The sequence below is a fragment of the Mchenga conophoros genome, linkage group LG18 (genome assembly GCF_057382185.1).
Source record: "Mchenga conophoros isolate Kocher_MC1m ecotype Shallow Benthic linkage group LG18, M_conophoros_male_GT1.1, whole genome shotgun sequence".
Taxonomy (NCBI): Eukaryota; Metazoa; Chordata; class Actinopteri; order Cichliformes; family Cichlidae; genus Mchenga; species Mchenga conophoros.
This window is the reverse complement of record NC_140543.1, coordinates 29895531-29909650: the sequence shown is the minus strand read 5'-3', so window position 1 is coordinate 29909650 and position 14120 is coordinate 29895531.

Sequence of the window (14120 nt, the reverse complement as noted above, 5' to 3'; positions counted from 1 at the left end):
AGACCTCTAACAGTACACTCCATGCTGTCTCTTCTGCCCTGGACCCATACATCACATGTGCACAGTGAAAATCCAAGCACACACACACACACACACACACACACACACACACACACACACACACACACACACACACACACACACACACAAGCCCGTTCAGCTATCTTAGTGAGGACCTTCATTGACATAATGGTTTCCCTAGCGCCTTACCCTAACCCTAACCATTAAAAGTGAATGCCTAACCCTAACCCTATACCTAACCATAACCTAATTGTAACCCTGACAGTAAAGCCACATTTTGAGCATCAAAAAGGCCTTCAAACTTGTGAGGACCGGTGAGTGTGTCCTCACAAGTGACTGTTGGTTCTCAGAAGTATAGTAGAATGCAGATTTCAGTCCTAACAAAGATAGCTAGACAGGAACACACACATACAGTGTTTAATGCAAACTATATATTGATTGAATGACTAACTTACTCTGTGTGAGTGAAGAGAATGCTGCTGGCCACTTGACATAGACAGTCTGTGTGTGTGTGTGTGTGTGTGTGTGTGTGTGTGTGTGTGTGTGTGTGTGTGTGTGTGTGTGTGTGTGTGCGCGCACATGTGTGTGTTTAGGTCCAGGTAGGGTGCCAGAGGTCGCAGGAAATCTATCAAAAAGGCGCCTGCTGGAAGAGGCAGGAAATTGAACGAGTTGACAGAAGAACCCCCTCAAGGCTGGTTTACAGTCATTAGAGCCATTTACCAAATCAGCCAGCCCCACCCAAAGCCACTAGCTCTGTTCCCATGGTTTGTATGTCCTTTTCTTGTTTTGCTGTACAATATAACTGAGCTGGGACCAAACCAAAGACTTTGTAATATAGCCTGTGACTAAGGGTGTAAGTCACTCTGTAAATCGATGGAATTTAATATTTATGTGCTTTACTTGAAATTAAAATTAAATTATGTCTACATACAAATACTTGAAGGTACGTGCACTACAATAAAGGGGATAACAAGTCAGGTTTTACACTGAAAGAAAATTTGTAAGTAAGAGTAAGTAGAGCGTAACTAATTTTAAGTACTTTAATTTCCTTCTGATTTTATGGGAAAATACCCAGAAATTACGGAAGGTTAAGCGACTTCATAATATCTGAAAATCTACAGCGTGTTTACTGGGGAAATATTGTTTTTCCATTAAATGAGAAAGAAATGACAGTGCTTAAAATTACATATAAGACTACTTAAATTTAATTACAGTATAATTATTTCTTTGTGTCCTTGTCACCCCCTTATTCGAGTGTGCCTAGCTTTAAGTATCTGCATGAAAATATAATTACATGACATGACGTCAGTCGTAGGATGTATTACAAAGTGTTGCCGTCTGTGTAATGAAAAATGAAACTTAGGTGTAAAAATAGGCAGGTTTAGACCCTGTTTGTGGGATTGCTCAAGCCCCCTCAAATTTAATCTGAGCACCCCTAAAAGTACCTGTATTAATAGTACTAATAATAAAGCATTTTAGTGTTATTTTCTGACATTGGCTAACTTGTCCGCTGACAGCAGTACAGGATAGAATGAAAACAGGTTTTATGTCCAGTATTGTTGATGTCATGATGTTACAGTACACTCACAGCAGCGTGGCTTGTCATTAACAGCATTAATAGGACTTTGGTTGCTGTAGCATTTCATGACACTAATCAGTTATGCAGATTTAAAACACACTTTGACTGAAATATAGCAAAAGTTCAAAGTGTTCTGATAATGTGGGCACGTTGCTGTGACTTATAGAGTGTGTGTTTATTTTTATTCGTTCTTTTAACCTTTAGCTAACATAGCTTCAATCACTAGAAATGATTAATTTTAACCTTCTGATCCACTAGTCAGCTGGTATATCAGGAGTTGCCTGCTGTACTTTATTATTTTAGTTTGTTACAAATTTCTATTCCCAGAAATTCAGTTTCAGTTTGTTTGCACTACAGCTCCAGATCCAGGTGACAGCAAGTCAAAAAGATATTACCTGTCAGTGTCCCCATTCAGCCCCCCCATTCCTAAAATCTGTCTATGTATATTTGGTGAACTGCCTCCATTGTTTAAGGGAATTAAATAGCTATTTATGCATGTTTCTCATTTTATCTGCTTTGCCCCAAATATTTATTTAATTTCTTATTAATTTCTTATTTCTTTGGCTCAGTTTTGATAGCTAAAGGTTCCACACTAAAGCTGGTTGAAATTGAAATCTTTGATTATTTACTCTGAATTATTCTTAGAAAATACAATGGGTCATCCAACCAATTAGGTTGCTTTTGAAGGTAACATTGTAATGTGCATCCAATTGAATTGAGGTTTTCAAAACATGAACAGGTATGATTGCATTTGCAAACAGCATGTTCCCATAAAATTAATCACAAGGCATGCATGACATTATGATTGGGAGCTGAGCCCCCCCCCCCCCCCCCCTTAAAAGTTTAAGCCTACGATCGCCCCTAGATGTAGCTGTTGTGTGTTCAAATGTAACATCAACGTGTCCTGACCTCGTGACCTAGTGTGAGACATAACATAAATTTGAAAGCTGTAATTTGCAAACTGTAATTTTACATGCAAAAGCAAATGCAACAGCCTGAGTCCAACCTGGCATGCTGCGTGTCTGCTCGTTCTTCTTCTTTCCTTTCTACACTGCACTGCTAAACTGAGAAATAAAGGGAAAAAAGAGCAAAAAATACTGAAAAAAAGAAAAGAGTTATAAGGAATTAGAGAGTATCAGAGATTACATTCATCTGCATTAAAATCAGCTCCACCATTTCCTAACATTAGCAAAGACCTTAAATTGCCATGCAGAAATGACTACTGTTCCAAATATAATATGCAAAAGAAAACTGCTCAAGAAATTAGACCAATTTTATCCTCGATAAAATATGTGAGAACATGTTACTTATTTTAGTTTAGTTAGTTTAAATCAAATGAATACTTGTGAATCTGAAGGTTGCCTGCAGTAAGCATGGGATAGTACCGAGAGCAGTAAGTGTACCATTTCACTTCAATATACACACGGGCATTTAGAGGTCTAAACAAGATCATGATGATAAGTGCTTTATCATGGTTGGAGATTCTCAAGTATCAGGCATCTAAGTAATACTCCACTCTCACTGTTCCCTTGCTGTGATTCTTTGTTTTTCCACAGGGCGGCAGCGTTTGATAGCAAAAGCTGTCATGCCTTATTGATGGATTTTTTTTAAATTCTTTTTTGCCACTGTGCTAGCAAAGCTTGATTGTGGAGCACTGATTATCTGGTAAAATGAAATAAATAAAAATGCAGAAAAGTGAAAGTGCATACATGAAACATAATCTGCAGATTCTGAGTCAGGAATTCAACGGTGGGATTAACAATAAAAACAATCTTTGAATCTTTGCAAATATGTGGATTAGTGACATATATGTAAAAATAGATAGCAATGCCAGCAGATACTAAGGAAAAAGAACAGATCAAGCTGAAAGAAAAGCTGAGGTGCGAGGTCATCTCATTTGTTTCATCTGCTTCTCCAGCCCCCTTCACCACTCCACCTTTCATCTTGGTCAGCCCCCAAGGGGAGAACACTGGTGCTCTGTGTGTGTGTGTTTGTGTGTGTGTGTGTGTCAGGCAAAGAGGGGGGTGTTTCGGGGTCTTGCCAGAGGATCCCCATATCTTGAAAGGGGGAGATGACAACATGAGATAATGGTGAACAGGAGTGAGTGAAACGTGTGTGTATAAGTGTGTGTGTGTGTGTTTGTGTGTGTGTGTGAGATGTGACACTCATTTCCTCCCCAACCCCCCGATTCCTAAAACCTCTGATATTCTACCTGCGTTGCCTTTTATGTTACTTTTATCATGTGACAGATGGTGTCACTACAGGAAACGTTGTGGGCTCATCAAATTCAGCTGGTGTTCGCTCTTCATAGAAATTTACTCAGAATGCGTTATCGTGTTACAAATGTGACTGTGAGATCCATTCTCTGAAAAGTTTTTTTTTTTAAATGATTGAAACTGTCTCCCAAACCTGTGGCTTTACTTCCTTTTCAGCAGTCATTTTTGGACCAACTACAGCAGCAATCTGAGTGACAGGACAAACTCCAGTAGCTACTTTCAGCGGCTCCTTCAGTACAAGAGTGGGTAGCATGTGCTTTTGAGTTAGCAGAGTTTTACCCCAGGTGCCCTTCCTGACACAACTCCAAAGAGGATTAGTGTCACTGCCTGGGACTGAACTAGCAACCTTTTGCTTGGCACCAATAAAGCCCTTTTAGTGATTGCTGGAAAGTAAGAAAAAGAAAAAGGAACCTGTTCCAGGAGGGCTTAGGTGGAGGTCATCTGGAGGAGGGAAAGATGGTGAGAATTGTTAAGGAAACAACGTCACAAGTCTAATGAACACGGGTGGCTTGTGTTGCTTAAGGGCTCGTCCCTTTTTATCTGTGCTGGAACTCAGAGCCCTAGAGACACTCATCAGAGCAAATCAACTTGTGTGGTTTGGTTTCCTGGTGATGTGTAAAAACCAATCATTGACTTCACATGTTACATTTGGCATCATACTATTTCAGGTCAGGTTAGGGACACACACCATATTAAATGGATAATTTATGTAACAACCACAGACTGTATATAAAAGATGGCCATAGCCACCATCACTTCACCTACTGATTTCTGGACATTAGCCTGCATTGGTCCTGTTTGGTTCCTGGAAAGTCATCAAGCAGCAGACATGAACTTCATTTTGTGAAAGACACTAAACTGGGCCATCTATACATTCCTCCTACAGGAGCTGCTCTGCCATGGAGTGCTGATGTTACTGTGTCAGCAAAGTGTTGGCCAGTTTTTCTATGGTTCTAGGCCTTCCTGAATCCATGCATAAGGCATCAAGTCATAGGCTCTCTTGTTGTCAGTCCAGGCAGTGCAAGGGTTGGTAAGTCTGGTCTTGCAGTGTCGAATGACTGCTCTGTCTACCAGGTGCTGGTGTTTTGCCCCTCTGATGTATCTGCCAAATCCTTTCTGGGCCTCAGGCATGTGCCTGTTCTTCTTAGCCACTATGATGCCTAACAGCAGCTTCCATGTTGTGCTGAGGCAGGTTATTGGCCAGTAGTTGAATGGGACTGGTCTCTTCTGGGGATTCTTGGGGATCTGCACTGTACAGCGTTCGGTTAGCCTTTCAGGGTGTGTCTTAACACCGGACGTGGACTTGGTTAATCCAGACAACATCTGAGCTAGTATGGTTTCACTTAAGTGCCTCTCACTCATATTCCAGTTGGGTAGCATGGGCGCTCATGAGGGCCCTTGTTTCAAGACTAGTAGTGTTGCCACTATGCTATCCTGTTGCTGTAAATATTTTTGTTACAAAAGTAAAAATGTAAAATTTTAGTTTCAACTCAAAAAATATTTACGCAGCCTGTTGCATGTGGTATATGCAAACAGAGCTCACATCTTTCACCTGTGTAAGATGAAACAACTGAAGCATGATCTGTGTTTACTGAATGATCCACAACCAGCTCCCAACCGTACAGTGTGAAAAGAAGACAACGGTTGACATATTAGGTGTGACGACAGTTTCAGCTGGGCTGTTCCCATTGTGTGACTATAAACTATCAAAATAATAAAAAGACAAAAACACATTTAAAATGTACAAATCTTCTAACTGATAAAGAAAGGGAACACTTTCAGTATTTGATTGGTGCATTGGTCACATTTTACAGCTTGCTGTGACTTCTTTTTATTATCTCTCGTGCTTTGCAATGCAAACAGCTGCCATCTTAAAGTTGACCAAACAGATTTCAGCTTAGCACATTAGATAACAACAAGCTTGCTCTCTGGTGCAACTAATCCCCTTAAAGCATCCCTGTAAGATAATGATAGGTTTTTGTTTGCATGGAGCTGTACGTAATCACTAAAGCTCTCAAATAAAGATCAACAAAAGGTGATAGACAATACACACACACACACACTTCTTCTAGTTGTATCTCAGTTGAAGGATGTACCACACGTGTCTTTTAAGACTGAAAGATGTGAGCAGTTCTTCTTTCATGAGAAGGAAATGAATGCAATCAAAATGAAACTGAGTCTACAGCCTTTGGCAATCACCAAATGTATCTAATTTGAACAATGTTGGCACAAGTAGAAAAAAAGGTTGATTGTTTTGTTTTGTTTTTTGGACTTACACAAGAAGAGATTGTTGTCAGTGTTTTCCAGTCTGTGGAATTCCACTGAACTGTCCTTTTATTGTGTTTGCTGCGGGGCTTATGTTGCTCTGCATTTCTCTTTAAAAGGTGTTGGATTCAAGTCAGGTAACGTGCTCGGCCAGGTCACAGGTCTCGCTGTTTTCTTCTTCAGAAACTCTTGTCTGATTGTGACTGTGATCGTCATCTTATCAGTCAGTGTTATGATGTATCCACATGTGTTTATGAGGCTGGGATGTCATGACTATGTGTCAAGTTATAATTGGGTTGTGTTATTGTATATTATTAATTTGGTGAAGTTCTTAAATGTTACCCCTGACAAATGTCAACATGATTATGATTAAGAAAACCTTAAAGCTCAACACAGAAATGAATGCAAACTCACATATTTAACAATAAACGCGTAACCGAAAGGAGCACAGATGCTCTAAACAAAACTAAAGTGAGTTAAAAACAAAAATTTAAATAATTATAAAAAAACAATACCTCTGCATCACACTCCAACACCGTCTTCACCGTCAGGAAGTCATGGCCAGGTTCACTAGAAACATGCTGGATCCAGTCTACTGTAAACAAACTTATTTCAGGTTGACTGAACCAAAAAAAATGTCTTCTTAGTATTCGTTGGGCTTCTACGTCGATCGATGTAATCTCTTTTGTTTCCCTGATTTTCTAGTTCGGGGTCTGAATTTTCAATAGTATTTTTTTCCATTAAAGCTTGTGTTTGATTCTTCACAAGTGCAAATACATGCCAACTTCAACAAAATAATATTGCCCACGGTGCTCTTTTACATTTTAATTAATGAGAGCATTATTTAAAAAATACTCGTTTCAATATTTCAGTAATTTGATGTCAGTTTAAAAGAAAATCAGCAAACAGATTTGTGGATTTGTTTGGCAGTGAAACATTAGGAATGGAGAAGATGTAACAAGAGCATATTATTAAAGGAGCATTAATAAAATCTCAAAAAATCTTAGAAAACAATCATGTAGAAACTGTGAAGGAAATATTGCAAATACATTTGTTACATTTACCATCTGGAATATTTTCTTCTCCCATTTGCGTGAGTCTCTCCGGCAAAGCAACAGCTCCAGTGTCCCGATTATTTAGTCGATTTTGTTTGTTTCCATTGCATTCGGGCTGTTTGCTTTACAACTGAGTAGTTAATCTGTTGAAAACTGGAGCTATTTGCTTTAACAGTCACATCTGTGAGCTGCTGTTCATTCTTTTGAAAGAATGAGGATGTCATAAACTGTGATCCTGGATATCTGTTAGTGTTCAGTTAGTGTTTGTGAATGAAGCATTAGTGTTTGTTTTAGCCGGCTGTGGATCCTCTTCCTGAGTTCCCTGTAGATTATCCTTCAGTAATCAGACCCCAACCCTTCTAACTGACAGAAACTAAGCTACATCGTAAATCCATTATTAAGATGTCAGTTTGTCAAAGGGGAAGAGTTCAGTTCGGCTGTTGCAAAGATATTTATAAGCAAATGAGTAAACTCTGCGTTCATACTCAAGCAAACAGTGGAACAGTGGTTGGTTAGTGAAGGTTTAATAGACACAGGGTTATTCCTGCTGTTATAGTATGTGTACACAAGCGTGTGCACACCCGCTGACAAGGACCCCTGCAGACTGTTTAAGCAGGGTAGTCCTCCAAGAAGATTGTAAGAAACACTTTAAATGTCTTTGGATGGGATTTAACAAGCAATGAGATTTAAACTTATCAGGATTTGTGTTAGGAAATTAAAGTTTTTGGATTAATTGGCCATTGTTGGCTCCTTCTCAAAGAACTGCTTAGGAGTCTCTCGTTCAGCTTGGAATTCTCTGACTTCCAGTTTATATTACCACCAATCAAGGAACAAGCAAACATTTCCAGCTGCAATCTAACTTCATGGTGCACCTCACATAGCATTTCCTCACCACCAGGAGTATCCTCTTTGGACGAGTAGCAAACTGCAAAGCAGCGTGCGAGTGTGAGTCACTCAAGCTGACTGCAATTTTATAAAATTGTGCTGGACAGTAATAATAATAACAATAATAATGAGTGTAAATACTATATACTGAATGGAAGGAAAGATAGAGACTTCATGCACATCATGGTGATGCATTGATTTTAAGTACATAGTACCTGCTCTGAGGAGTACTGCAACCATAACACTTAAAACTGTAATGTATATTACACACTTCAGTAATAAACATGCATAAACATAAGTATCATGCACAGTCACAGTGAACTCACTGAAACACAAACCTTTCAGTGATTACAATTTGAAGCTAATGCACAAGTTGAAAATCTCCTGCAGTGATCCTTCATTGTAATGACAATTTGCATTTTATGACTGATTAAGCACAGTGGAATATTTCGTGGAGGTGCCGATGGCTCGCTGTGATGCAGAACAAACTGCAGGTAACTGACTAGTAACACGTGAATAATGAAAAGCGTAGACACGCTGATGGATCACATTTCTATTTTTTTTCCTTTGAATGTTGTGTCCCTTTTCTGTTACTAAAGGTCTGTGTCCTCATTATTACAGTGTTTTTATTCATTTATTTATTTTTGAATACTAGAGGTAGTGATTAATGAAACTTTTGGTAAAGCAGACTTTTCATCAAAGCAATGCTGAAATGAAAACATTTTACAGACATAATAAGACACAAAGACACTTTTGTAAATGTACCTTGTCCAAACATGAGCAACCACTAAAGCAGCATCGACAAATATACAGCGGTTGTGGTTTGGCCCGCTTTTGGTCACATTACGTACTCGGTGAGAACAAACACTTGGCGCAGTCTGCTATAGCTAGAACAGGGACAGAAAAAAAACAATGGAAATATTATTTGGAGTGAAAACCACAAAAGAAAACAAACAGAAAAGAGTACAAGGAAGTGTTAACGTGTGTGCATGTGTGTGTGGTGGGGAGGTGTCATTCCCAGAGAGGATAAGATAAGATAAGATAAGATAAGATAAGATAAGATAAGATAAGATAAGATAACCTTTATTAGTCCCACACGTGGGAAATTTGTTTTGTCACAGCAGGAAGTGGACAGTGCAAAAGTTGAGGCAAAAATTAGAATACAATAAGAATAAATACAGTACACAACTGTACAGAATAGAATAAAGTAAAATAAATATACAATAAGATAAAAATAGAATACAAATACAAATACTATATACAACTGAAGGGGCGAGAGGGGGAGGGGGGCGAGATGACATGAGGAATGAATGAGAACAGTCTGCCTATACGAGCTGTGTTGCTGAGTAGATGAGAACCATTGTTGCCTGAGGCTGCACCTGACAGGCTGGCTGGCTGCCTACCTACACATCACTCTGTCACTGTACGCACCTGTTCTAACACACCCGGAACTAAAGGCGAGACGCGTAGTTGTAGGCTGGTTTCTGAAGTGACTGAACACTTTGTACTGCTTCATCAACTTGTTCCAAACTCTTCCCTGCAATTGACTGTGTAAGCCACAGTTCAGTGTTTGTTTCTATTGGTCTAATATCATGACTTGTATATATGCTGTTCATGGGTTTTGATGAACAGTAGAAGGGACTGACTGGAAAAAAGGAACATGGTGAATGGAAAAAACTTTAATTTGTTTTTAGGATATATAAGAGATTTTTGGTTGTTAATGGTTTATAAATTGTTAATATCAACACTCGCGTCCTGCAAGACACATTGCCGTGGAGCTCAAAATGGTGGTGTGCCCCTAACAGTTTTATTACAGAAGCTCCCTCATTGTAGTCTAAACAACAGTGTCTCAGTAACTTTCCACTAGAGATGGTTTCCTCTTGTCTACATTTTCCCAGGCGAGCGTGAGCGAGAGTCTGAAGCTTTCTACTCCCCAAGGACACATGGTCTATGCCTTTATTTTTCAGGGCCGTGTCCACTTATTACTACACTAAATAACTTTATAACACTTATTAATACAAAAAAGAATAGTATTATTGAGGCACTGCAAATTATTTAATCCCAACAAAATTCAAGACAATTATTTTCCAAGGAGCACACTGACAAGATACAATGTGTGCAAGTGTGGTTCTGGGCCAGCGCATGATGGAGAGAATTATGTTATTACAACCGTATATCTTGGAAAATCCCCACCTAGAAAACTTCCTGTATCCAGATCATCACCATGGTGATGAGGAGAGAAAATGAACCCTGAACTTTCAGTCTTTTAAGTTTTATATTTATCTCTTTGGCAAATGCATGAAAAAAAGAGTGAGCCCTTCCTTATATGGCAAGGGTGTCAAACATAAAGCCCAGGGGCCAGATTTGGCCCAGCAAAGAGTCCAATCTGGCTCACTGGATGGCTTTGGATAATGTAAAGGGGCTCATAAATTTTGGACTTTAACTGTATTTTCACATGTTTTACAGCTCACACCTGACATGCACCTCACTGTGGCCATTCATACTCTGCCGCTTAGATAAACAAATAATTGACAGAGTTCCAGTTTTTTTTAATATCTACTATAGAAATGTATGATTTTTGTAAAAAATGAATCCACAGTGAAAGACATACAAACCATTTCTTAATATGAACTCAAACTTATTCTTTTATAATTACAGGATAGTCTGGAGAGAACTTCCTCTGTAATCTTACACATTCATTTCTTATCGTTTAAGTCTAGAGAGTCATGAGTCATTAGAGCAGCATTTCTTTACCACGTAGAAAGGATTAAATATGTAGTTAAACTTCTTTGCACTGACAGATGGGGGAGTGTCGCTGGTCCGGCCCACTTAAGATCAAAGCCAAGTATGTGGTCCTTGATGTAAAATGAGTTTGACATCCCTGTAATGACAATGGTGTGTTTTTGTGGGTTTTTTTTGTGTTCCTTCATTACATTGAATGTAAGTCATTCTCACAAAGCCTGTTCCAGTGAACTAAGTGTTGTTACTGCACAGTTAAAAGCAGTGTTTCTCCCTGCCTTGGTAAACTTAGACAGGTGATGCCCGGGGAGTACAGGGTGAAAAAGGTAAAGGTGTAAAAAAAGGAGTAAAACCACACTACAAATAGACCTCTGATCACCAAGAAGAACTCTTATTTACTTTAGATTTTTGTCATCCTGCTCCTGCTCGAGGTTTCTTCCTGTCAAAAGGGAGTTTTTCCTTCCCATTGTCGCCAAATGCTTGCTCAAAGTGGGTCATCTTTTTTTGCAAGTTTATCTCTAATAGTGTAGGTCTTTACCCTGGAATATAAAGTGCCTTGAAGTGACTGTTATTGTGATTTGACGCTATATAAATAAAACTGAATTTAATTAAATTGAATTCAGGACAAATTTTAGTCGTCCTTGAAACACAAAGAGACACTGGTATGACAAGCTCGAAATACCTACAGTTCGCAGCTTCAGTAGCTTTTACTTCCGCATCTGTTACACTCCCAACATCGTTTAAAAAAACAAACAAAAATAAAGTCTTCCATCCTCTTACTCCCTTCTCCTCTCCATCTTCCCCAGCCCGTTTGGTGCCTGCATAGAGACGGAGGGATTTTGATGTTGTCCCACACAATGGACAATTTGGGTGATTTCCTGTGTGCCAGTGTCATATGATTTTGTCCTGAGGCAGGGCTGTTTCAGAGCCTTTTGTCTGTCTGGCCTGAGCCCTGGAAGTCAGACTTCCCTCTTTCTCTGCTTCTCTTTTCATGTGGGTCTACGTGAATGAGATGAGTCCGCGGCTATTGTGGTGTGATTTAGTGATTTATCCATTGGATCCAATGACCGAGGGTTTGACATGCAGTGTTAACAGAGTATTTGATACCACCAGCCAGAGCTTTCACAGGGATAGTCTCTCTACGTAGGGAAGACTTGCGCTTTGTAAAAAACAATGGCTTTTGTTATCCGGGATAATAGATAATGTTTTAGAAAAGGTATCCATGTTGCTGTGGTGTTTTGATGTCTTAATGTTTAAGTTGGATAAAACGAAGATGATAATTCTTTAAGTGGCCTCACCATCAGATTTGTGTGTGTGTGTGTGTGTGTGTTTGTTCTCTCTTAAAAGTTCAGGTTAAATAAGGTGCTCGTTTTCAATCCCTTATATACCCTTTAAAGATTCGCTGTTGTGGCTAATTTCAAGAGCATGCATCTGTGGAACTGACATGTCAAGGAGCTGAGCAGAAGTGACATGGTTCAGTGCGAGTGTGTGTGAGTAGAGAATGAAATGCCAGGTAATAAACTACACTGACATGGATGCTGGAAATGATCTCAATAAGGAAATGTCAGCTTCAATTTAACAGATTCTTTCCGCCTCGGCATGTTTGTGACCCGAGGATATAAAAGAGGCACGGGGATGTGGCAAACTGCAGCAAGCTGGTAGCTTCAGTCAATGTTCTAGTGAAAAATCTGATCCACAGTTTATAGCGTACAGTGGTAGAAGCTTCAGTTAATGATAACAGGATGGAGTTTGGAATAAATTCAAATACTCAAATGTTTGTTGGAGGAAGTGCAAGTTCCTTAAAGGGTTATAAAAGGCTGGGATGGTGATTCATTTAAAGCTTTATAGGCTCTTTAGATCACACAGTCTTGCAAAGAAAGGTTCAAAATAAAAGACTCAAGAGGCGTCTTCCTGTTTTAATGGAGCTTTTTCTTTCCACTGTCACCAAGTGCTTGCTGATACTGTAGGGTCTTTACTGTACAATGTAGAGCGCCTTGAGGTGACTGGTGTTGTGATTTGGTACTACATAAACAAAACTGAATTGATTCAAGCTGAATTTGAACTGCAGAACAAGAACACAGGACTGCATCCATCAGAATGTGTCCTCAATCTTCAAAATTGCATCTCACAAACCATCAGACATTAAGATTTTAGATGGCAAACATTTGCTGTTGGTAGCAAGAAAACGGCTCCGAGTCAACACGTTTTCTGACCTTCATCTCTATATGAATGTGTGCTGCATGAGGGGATACTGGAAGGGAAGTGTGCACAGCTGGAAAGCGAATGTAGATAGCAAAGGGCCGTGTTTATTCTGGCAACAAACATATGTTGCGTGTGATCTAAATGATTGCTGTAAGCAAGATGGCCATTGTTTAGCTAGTCAGTGATGTACAGCACTGCACACCTTTGCACTTTACATATTACAAAGAAACAAAACTAGGTACCAGGAAGCCAAACATGAGCTCGATTCTTCTGGCTCAAACTTAACGTGTTTTCCATGATGTGTTTGAGTGTTCCTGGATTTCTGGAAAACCTCCTGCTTTCTAGGTAGTGGCAACGCTGGTGTACTAGTTTAAACAACCTGACGGTCGCCACTACATCAGTGCCGTGCAATACTTTGCTAGAGTAGGTCAAACAAACAAGTACCTGACATTCAAACATCAAATAAAAAATGAACACACATTTGATTCTCTGCTAATAGTTATGAGGAAATAATTGAGGTTGCATTCCTTTCCACTACTAAATACCAAAAACAAACAAATGCATCAAATAAATTCTTTCTAGATATACGTCACTGACTGACAGCCTGATCAGACCCCTGTGATTGTGCTTGTTCTGCCACAATGTGCATCGCACACAGATATACACAGAGGGGCCTCCATAAAGCGTATCTATGTTGGAGATCAGCTCCACCGCTTCGCACTTGTAACAAAATCATGGTGCGTTTGTGCGTGGGTGTGCGTCTGTGTGTGTGGTGGTGGTTGGGGGGTCCTCTTGCACAAGACTGCGTACAAGTTGTGAGTGAAATATTATGATCAAACCTGCTGATACTGAGAACTGAGGAGTGCCGCAGAGGAGTGTAGCGAAGAGCACAGGAGCAGAGTCTGTGTGTGTGTGTGTGTGTGTGTGTCTCCCCCACATGTGATCCTCTCAGAGTCAACAGAATATCAAGTAATGAACATTTTCCAAATTCCACACCCTCAAAGTTATCTCTCTCTTTAAAAAAAAAAAAGTCATTTAAATATATTAAGGGCATCATTGCACAAACAAATCATCATTACATATGACTGGAAATCAGAT